Here is a 9,479-nt window from a genome sequence, read left to right as displayed (position 1 = left end):
CAATTCCCGCAACCACCACTTTCGAACTAAAAGGCCATATTCTCGCCCAACTCAAAGAGATTCCTTTCTACGGGAAGGATCATGAAGACTCTTACAAGCACTTGGACGAAGTGAATGATGTGGCCGATTACTTCAACGTGCCTAATGTTCCACGTGAGACCCAGCTTCTTCGAATACTTCCTGTCACATTTAAAGGAGCTGCAAAAGATTGGTTAAAGTCACTTCCTCCCGGATCGGTCACCACATGGGCCAAGATGAAAGAAGAATTCATAGACCATTTCTGCCCGCCCTCCAAGATAGCCAAGCTAAAGAAAGTCATTGCCAACTTCGAGCAACAACCCGGCGAATCTCTTTATGAAGCATGGGAAAGATACAAGAGCCTACTTAGAAATTGCCCACACCATGACCTTAATAGCCAACAAGAGGTCTCCATTTTTTATGATGGAGTCAATGTCACCACAAGGCAATTGCTTGATTCTCAAGGCCCACTTACAAAGAAGGCGCCCCCAGTAATCAAAGAATTATTTGAAGATATCTCTAAGCACTCTAGAGAATACCACAATCCGAGAAACGAAGTAAGTCGAGGGGTAGTAAACGCGGCAAGTGATAGCATGGCGGAGGTGATAGTAAAGCTTGATAGTCTAGATCGAAGAATGACAAAAATGGATCAAGCAATCCATGCTATTAGGGTAGGATGCAAAAATTGTGGAGGGTCCCATCTCGCAAGGGATTGTGATTTGGATGAGAATGGAAATAAGAAAGCTCAAGTCTTCTATTCAAGTGGTGATCGGTATGATGAAAATTGGCGAAAACCTAAGAAGGATTGGCTACCATACGAGGAGTATAAGAAGGCAAAGGAGGAGAAATACAAGCAGAAGGAGAGGGGACTATACCAAAAGGAAGAACCGGTAGAAAAGAAAGCCGATTTAGAAGAGTTATTCACTAGATTCATAGCCGTGTCCGAAAAAAGACACAATGATCACGATGCTGCCATACACGAGACCAGAAACATGCTTAGGAATCAGCAAGCATCAATTCTCAACATTGAGAAACAGCTGGGGCAGCTTGCGCATCAAGTGAATGATAGAAGACCGGGTCAACTTCCAAGTAACACCGAACCCAATCCAAGAATGGAGAATGTAAGTGTAATAGCCTCCAGCAGTGAAGAAAACGTTACAGAAGCACTGAGAATCTCCAAGAAGAAGGCAGAAAAGGAAGAAGAATCGGATCCAGCAAAACCCGATCCGACTCGCCGATTCACTCAAATGGACTCGACGAGTCCATTCGGGAATGAAAAAACTGCCAGTTTTCTAAAGCCATACAATCCTCCTCTGCCATACCCAATCAAAGCCATACCTGCAGAAAAGTAGAAGCATACAGAACATTCATGGAACATGTTAAAGCTTTACAAGTCAATATGCCATTTGTGGAAACAATGCTCCAAACACCTAAATACTTCAACCTGCTTAAAAGCCTTTTTGCTGCTAGAAAGGATTCGGCTGAAGTCGCGGAAATATTGATGAATGAGCTGCCTGAAAAGAAGAGTGATCCGGGAAATATGGTGATTCCGTGCCAATTTGGTAATGAAGTTTTTACCCGAGCATTAGCTGATTCAGGTGCAAGCATTAATTTGATGCCCTATTCATTCTTTAAGAAGCTGAACTTACCAGCACCAAGGCCGGTAAATATGAGGATCCATTTGGCGGACAAAACGATAATTCATCCACAAGGCGTTTGTGAGGATCTCCTTATCAAAGTGGACGAGTTTATTTTTCCGGTAGACTTCGTGGTGGTGGATATGGAAGAAGACCCCACAATACCAATTATTTTGGGGAGATCATTCTTAAACACCGCGTGTGCTCTAATTGATATAAGCGAGTCTACATTGACATTAAGAGTAGGTGATGAGTCGGTGATGTTTAAAGCTATTCCAGAAGCCAAGCGAAAAGAAGAAAAGAGAGAAGAAATCTCATTTATCCAATTGGATGATGAGATATTACAAAAAGAACTTGAAATTTTGCTAAAAGAAGATCCAAGCAAGCTTTTGCTACACTCTGAAGAAAGTGGAGATGCTATCAAAGACTTGGAGGAGTTAGAAAAGCTACTGGAAGGAGCCAACTCAGAAAACACTCCAGAATTGATGGAACCCGATCAGACTCGCCGAGTCACCTTGATGGACTCGACGAGTCCAGTCGATTTTAATAAAAACCTGGACAATGTTGATCTGTTTGTTGATAGTTCTTCACATACCATGGATTTAGTTACTATTTATGATTATTTGGAAGAACAAACAACAGAAGAAGGGAAAGAAATGGAAGTCCAATACGCCGAGGTAGCATACCTTGATACAATTCCATTTGGAGAAGGGTTGAACACAGAAAAGGATGAAGACATAGAGGGAAGAAGGGTGGAAGCTGATCGACCATTCACTACTAAACCTAAAGCACGAGCCATTACAAAATATGAAGTGATTAAATTTAAAGAGAAGGAGGTACAAGAGAAAGTAAAGAAGAATGGGTTAAAAAAAAGAGAATTACAAGAAAAAGTTTGAAGAATTTTTGGAGCATCAAAGTCAAAGTATGAAGTTCAAAGATCAAAAATTCTGAAGAAATTCAAAAGTTGAAGATACCCAAAAATTAAAGATCAAATGTCAAATAGGTTTTCTGCGGATGGATTCGGAGGGTGGTATATAATGAGCATAGTTCGGGGTGAGTGGGCAAGTGTTTATGAGGATTGTGAGTATTTGGAGTATGGGAGGTTTATAGGAAAAATTTTAGACACAAATGCATGCGTTGTGGTCTTGGCATAATGGCTGGGTTAGATTGGAGTTGTTATATATGATTCTAATATGTTTAAAATTCAGTTTTGCTTGGGGGCAAGCAAAAGACAAGTGTGGGGTATTTTGATATGTGCATAATTAGTTCATATTAAGTATACATTTTTATTCATTTATTAGTTTAATTATCGCATATTATGGACAAAAGGTACTTAAAAGTGTTAAATTATGTTTTTCAGTCCTAAGATGAAGCTTGGAAGCGAAAGGAAGCGGGAGAAATAGTTAGAAGATCGAGAATGGAATAAAGAAGGAAAACACTAAAAAAGGCACCTACTCGGCGAGTCCAATCGAAGGATCGAGAAGATAATGACTCGGGATCCCAGAGAGTTATCGCAATACGGGGAATGTGAGAGGGACTCGACGAGTCACTAGTTGACTCGACGAGTCAATTCGTATATTTAAAGATAATTCCACAGATCGATAGGAGAGAGTTCTGGGACGATTCAGAAGTGCTTTACTATGATTGAGAAGCCTGAAAAACCCTAGAAGACGACGAAGGAAGCTAGAATTCAATTCCGGAGAGTAATTAAGGCAAAATTTCATCATTCCACTTATTCTTTTGTTTATTCATCATGATTAAGCAACTTGACTTTGTTTGTTTGCTGTTATTTACTTTAATTATGAGCTAAAACCTTTAGACTTCTATTTGGGGATACAAAGTTGACAATATGGTTTGATTGATTGGTAGGATTAATTCCAAGTTGGTGAATTTTTGTTATTTTAGCTTGCTAAAGAACCTTGTGTGTGAATAATAATTAATTTTCTGTTAATAGGAAGATAATTGATTAGCATGAACATCTATTGATTATTGTCCTCATATGATATATTGTGACCACATAGTTATATGTCTAGGATTAATGAATATGAAACTAGAATTAATAAGAAAATTGAGTAAATTCATGTGCAAGCTTGTAAGATGACTATCAAACAAGAGGTTAATTAAAAAGAATAAATTAGTTAACTATTGCAAGTCTAACTTAACCCGAATAATTAATCTAGTAAATATAATTAAATTAGACAATTGGCCACTGTTTGAGTTAGTTTATTTGCTAAGGATTAGGGTAGTGAACACAAATCTAATCACTTGAATCGGTAACCAACGAAAGAATTAATCCATTGCACTATTACCTTGAAAATCAACCATAGAGTTAACCAAGTTGAACTAAACAGAAGTTCCTTTCCAATTATTGAATCTAGTTAAATCGTTATTTTCTAGTTTTAAATTAGTAATAATTAGTAAGTTTCTAGTCTTGTAAAACTAGATAAAAACCCCTGCTTCTTAATTAACTAAGATTAAATTAGTATTTAGTTTAATTTGTCGTTCCCTGTGTTCGATACCCTGCTTATTTAGCTATACCATAATTGATAGGTTCACTGCCTTTTGTGTGTTATTTGATAATTAAAAGTAGGTTTAAAACTAGTTGGTTTCACACACATCAAGTTTTTCAAAAACTTGATGTGTGTGAAACAAACTAGTTTTAATCCTACTAACTTAGACACAAAACAAACACACGAAAGGCAGTGTACCTATCGATTAGTAATATAGTTCAAGCAAGTAGGGTATCGAACACAGGGAACGGTAAACAATTAAAATAAATGCTAATATTATCTAAATAAAACAAATAACAAAAAGGGGGTTTTCTCTAGTTTTACAAGACTAGAAACTTAATTAGAACAACTAGCAACTAAAACAATTAATTACCAACTAAATTCAATAGTAAAGAGGACTTCTGTTTAGGTACGACTCATTTGTTCCCATGGATGATTTTAATGTATCGGATTAATTCTTCATTGGCTACCGATTAAGATAATTAGGTTCACGTTCGCTATTCCTAATTCTTAGAAAACAAATTAACTCAAGCAATGGCCGGTTGTCTAAATTAACGGGTTTCCTAGATTATTGATTTGGGTTAAGTAAGACTTGTAGTGGTTAACTAAATTGGCCCTTCAATTAACCTCTTGCTGATGTTCATCAAACAAGCTCACACATTTACTTACCTATCTTCTAGTTAATTCTAGTTTCACATTCGTTATTCCTAGACATACAACTATGTGGTCACAATAAATCATATGAAATTAATAACTAAGAGATGTTCATACAACTTAATTACTGATTTATTAACAGAAGAATAGTCATTGTCAACACATAAGGCTCTTTAACAAGCTTAACTAAACATAATTACCAATTAAAATTAATCCTACTCAAATAATCAATCCATGTTCACAAAATTGTCTACCCTAACAGAAGAATAAGTTTTTAGCTCATGTTTGCAGTAAACATAAAATCAAAAACGAAATCAAAGTATGTAAACATGATTCAAATCAAAAAGTTACTAAGAATAAACCAAAATTGTCTTGATTCTCTTCACAATTGAATGTAGGGTTGATTCTTCAGTTCCTCACGACCTAGCAGCACTTCCAATCGTTTCTCAGCCTCCTAGGGTTTCTCTCCATGCTAGGGTATCGATCTGAAAGTCCCTTTATATAGATTTTCACAAAACAGAGGCTACTCGGCGAGTCCAGTGACCTACTCGCCGAGTACATCACTTAAAACCCGTGTACGGCAAGTCAGCGCGTCCAGAATCACGAAAGTTCGATACAACTCACCGAGTACGTTTCGAATCAGCATTTTCTCAAAACACGAAAGTCGTCCGAAATTGTGTCTAATTTTCATAACATTTTGAATCTCATCAATCGGAGTTACGGTTCATGAGATATGGCCAAAACACTGACGAGGGGTCAAGCTGTCTAGCAACATCCTTCTTTCTTCAAAATCCAAGATCCAAGCTTCCAATCGCTAGTTCCGCTTCATTTTCCTTTCGAGCATGTCTTTTTTGCTGAAAATGAAATATTTAAGCTAATTTAGCACCTTTTGTTCATTAAATGAGATAAAAACAACATAAAGTATTAAGATAAGGCATGAATTATATGACTAAAGATGCCCATATCAAAATACCCCACACTTGACCTTTGCTTGCCCCCAAGCAAAACATAATTTTAGTACACTAATATTACATAAAACAATCCCAATCGAACCCAGCCATTATGCCAAGACCGCAACGCATGCATTTGTGTCTAAATTTTTTCCTAAAGAACCCCCATACTCTAAATACTCACAATCCTCATAAACATTTGCCCACTTTTTCCGAACAATTCTCATTTTATGCATCCCTCCGAATCCATCCTCAGAAAACCTCCTAACCTCAAGGTATTTTTGGTTGAGCAACCCAAGCATACATAATCTAGACAATTACAATTTATGATACCACATTGGAGCTCTTTGGAATTCTTCACTTCTTTGACATTTGATCTTTAATTTTTTTGAATTCACCACCTTGTTGTTTGATTTTTGGTATCCTCAACTTTTTGAATCTTCGGAATTTTGATCTTTTGATCTTCACTTTGATTGCTCCAAAATTCTTACAACTTTTCTTGCAATTCTCTCTCTTTTTTTTACATGTACCTTTCTTTTTTCACTCAAAAACCTACATGCTTAAGCAGGGGCGCTCAACTTCAACCTTTATTGGCTAACGATAATAATTTTCCTGGATACATTTCAGGTTTAGGCTGCTAAACATATTGCATCCTTCAAACTAAGCGAGGTCGTGTTTTTGTCCCATGATTTCACTAGAATAAGGAAGCCACAAATGCACTACAATGTATATAGGCTCAACTAAACATTTGGGTTTTCATGCAATCATCAACATAATACTAGTATGGAATCCTAATTACTTTTACCAAAATTTTCTAAATTAGCCCTAGCAATTTTAACGCAAAAATTTCAAAATTAACTAAAATTTCAAGATTTTCGAATTTTAACTAAAATTTTAACTAATTTAACCAACCCCCTACCCCACACTTAATTTATGCAATGTCCCCATTGCATATTATGCATGATAAAGAACAATAAAATAAAGAGGGAATTGGAACAAACTCCCCTGGGATAGTAGTCGCGAGGTTAATCTTCTTCATGTAAAGCTCCATCTTCAATTAACTTTAGACATGGGAACAACTCTTCCATGCCTTGGGTGTCAAGTATCGTGTGGTATAGCTCCAAATGTAGACGAAAAAAAAACTCTCGGAAACGCTCGGAAAATGTTCTTCAAAGGTGTAGCCAATTGTCGTATCAAATCATCAGCTTGAGAGACAAAATAAGGATCAACTCGTCGAGTCTGTAGAGTGGCTCGCTGAGTTGTAGCGTAATACTAGCAGAAGTCGAGTTTTTATACTGGGACTCGTCGAGTAGGTAAGTGCACTCGCCGAGTCCATCGTTGTATAAAGAAAATGTTTCTGCTCCAAGTCCGATTCTGATATGTGTGGGGAATATTAAATTGATACTTTCCCCATGAGTATAGCCTACCACCCACAAACTGATAGACAGAGCGAGAGGACGATACAAACATTGGAAAACATGCTGAGAGCTTGTGTGATCGACTTTGGTAAAGCATGGGATATCCATTTACCATTGGTCGAGTTTTCATACAACAACAGCTACCATACCAATATCAAAGTTGCTCCATTTGAAGCCCTCTATGTCTGGAAGTGCAGATCCCCTTTCTGCTGGGTTGAGGTGGGGACACGCAACTAGCTAAAGGACAAGTTCCTGACAGCACTCTCACGGGTCCAAATATCATCCGGGAAACGACATAGAAGATTGTTCAGATTTGTGAACGATTGAAAGCCTCTACAGACCGACATAAAAGTTATGCTGACAAAAGCCAGAAACCTTTGGAATTTCAGGTTGGTGACCTTGTTCTATTGAAGTTCTCACCCTGGAAGGGCTTGGTACGCTTCAGAAAGCGTGGTAAGCTAAATCCAAGGTACATTGGGTCTTTTGAGATTCTCACTAGAATCGGCCCTGTAGCTTACAACCTCCGTCTACTTAAAGAACTTATCAACGTGCACCCTACCTTCCACGTATCGAACCTAAAGAAGTGCCTATATGATGAGACTCTTGTAATCCCACTCAATGAAATTGAGATCAATGAGAGTCTCAATTTCATGGAGGAATGGGTAGAGATCATGGATAAGGAAGTCAAGCAAACCAAACAAAGTCGTATTCCGATAGTGAAGGTTTGCTGGAACGCAAAGCGAGGACCTGAATTCACTTGGGAGCGGGAGGATCAAATGAAACATAAGTATCCTCATCTATTCCCTGAGTCCACATGTATCTCTTAGACTTACTTTCGGGACAAAATTCCTCTAATGGGGTGATGATGTGACAACCTATAATTTCAAATCTTGTAAAAGTCAAACTTGGTCAACTAAAGTCAAACTTGGTCAATTAAAGTCAAACTTATCCAATAAAAGTCAAACTTGTGATTTGATGTAATCATAAGGTTATATTAATAGCCTTTACATGTTAAAACACTTAAAATCCGAAGAGCCTCGCAGGAACCGAAAACCTTCGCAACCAAGAACCTCGTTCTCGCAAGAACCTCGTTCTCGGCTGTGAACTCGCTTCAGACAGTGAACATACGGTTTGCGACTGCGAGCTCCTTCAGAACGCAAACTCTACCATATATATATATATATATATATATATATATATATATATATATATATATATATATATATATATATATGTTTGACTGAACTCTCAACTATCATCCGAGGGTCATTTGATTCACCTTCGGATCTTGATAATTGCATCTAGTTTTCTTATTTTCATCGATCAAACACCCCTCATTTCTGGGTTTACAGCCGTAAACCCTTGAATCTCGTTGGTTTCACCGAGAACACCAAGATCACACTTGAGTTTATAGCCGAAAACACTTGAATCTTCAAGTGGCTGTGAACCTTTTACGGCCGTAAACACCGAAGCCAGCCATGAACTCCAAGCAGTCACTCGATTTCGCTTCTAACACTTCTATTGTAAGTAATTCTTACGTCCTAGGTTGTTTCCTTAACACCTTTGAAGCTTTATTCACTAACTCCATGCCAATATGTCACGTAAATTGCTATTTAGGATTTTGTTTTGTCCCGGGAGCTAACTAGTGGAAAAAATCATCCTACATCGAACACTCCATCGAATCACTCACTTAAGGTGAGTTCATACCCCTACAATTTACCTTTTTAAATGCTTTTTAGGGGGGGGGGGGGGGGGAATACACATAGAACACAATATATTTGTGTTAATCATTTACATCTGGAAACAATAAACAAAAGGATTTCTTACGCTCAAATGTTGTTAAAATCACTTTAAAACTCTTCTAAACTATTTTTAGATTTCTGTTTATATCAAAATCATATATGTGTAAATATTTATGTATAAGTATGCTTTAACGGACTTAGGACTATTGCTAAATACCGTAACTCTTGTTCCTTGTTTGGTTGTGGGCTTAGGGTATGATCACTAGTCCGAATGTCGGTTAAATTATATTTATACTTGCTTAATATATGCCTGAATATTAAACCTCATTTTCAAAGAATATACTTAACTCAGTTGATTATGTTGGGCAATTGAGTCTTTTCTACAAATCAGTGACAATTCAAATAAACATACAAATAAACTATAATAGGTATAGTTTAGAGGATCACTACATGCTATTTCTAGAACAGAGAAACAATACATGAGTCAATACATACATACTATCACTATTCATTACCAAGTATACTATTCATTTACAAGAACAAGAAGGAA

General features: G+C 37.1%; 1 non-coding gene across 1 annotated transcript; it reads right to left on the bottom strand.

Moving 5' to 3' along the window:
- Positions 1 to 302: 302 nt before the first annotated feature.
- On the bottom strand, positions 303 to 409 carry LOC128128250 (small nucleolar RNA R71). Its single transcript, XR_008226110.1, has one exon. It is a non-coding gene; the product is annotated as a small nucleolar RNA R71 (small nucleolar RNA).
- Positions 410 to 9,479: the final 9,070 nt, after the last annotated feature.

This window comes from Lactuca sativa, chromosome 8 (genome assembly GCF_002870075.4).
Source record: "Lactuca sativa cultivar Salinas chromosome 8, Lsat_Salinas_v11, whole genome shotgun sequence".
Lineage (NCBI taxonomy): Eukaryota > Viridiplantae > Streptophyta > Magnoliopsida > Asterales > Asteraceae > Lactuca > Lactuca sativa.
Note: the sequence above shows the minus strand (reverse complement) of the source record. Positions and strands in the feature narration are given on the sequence as shown.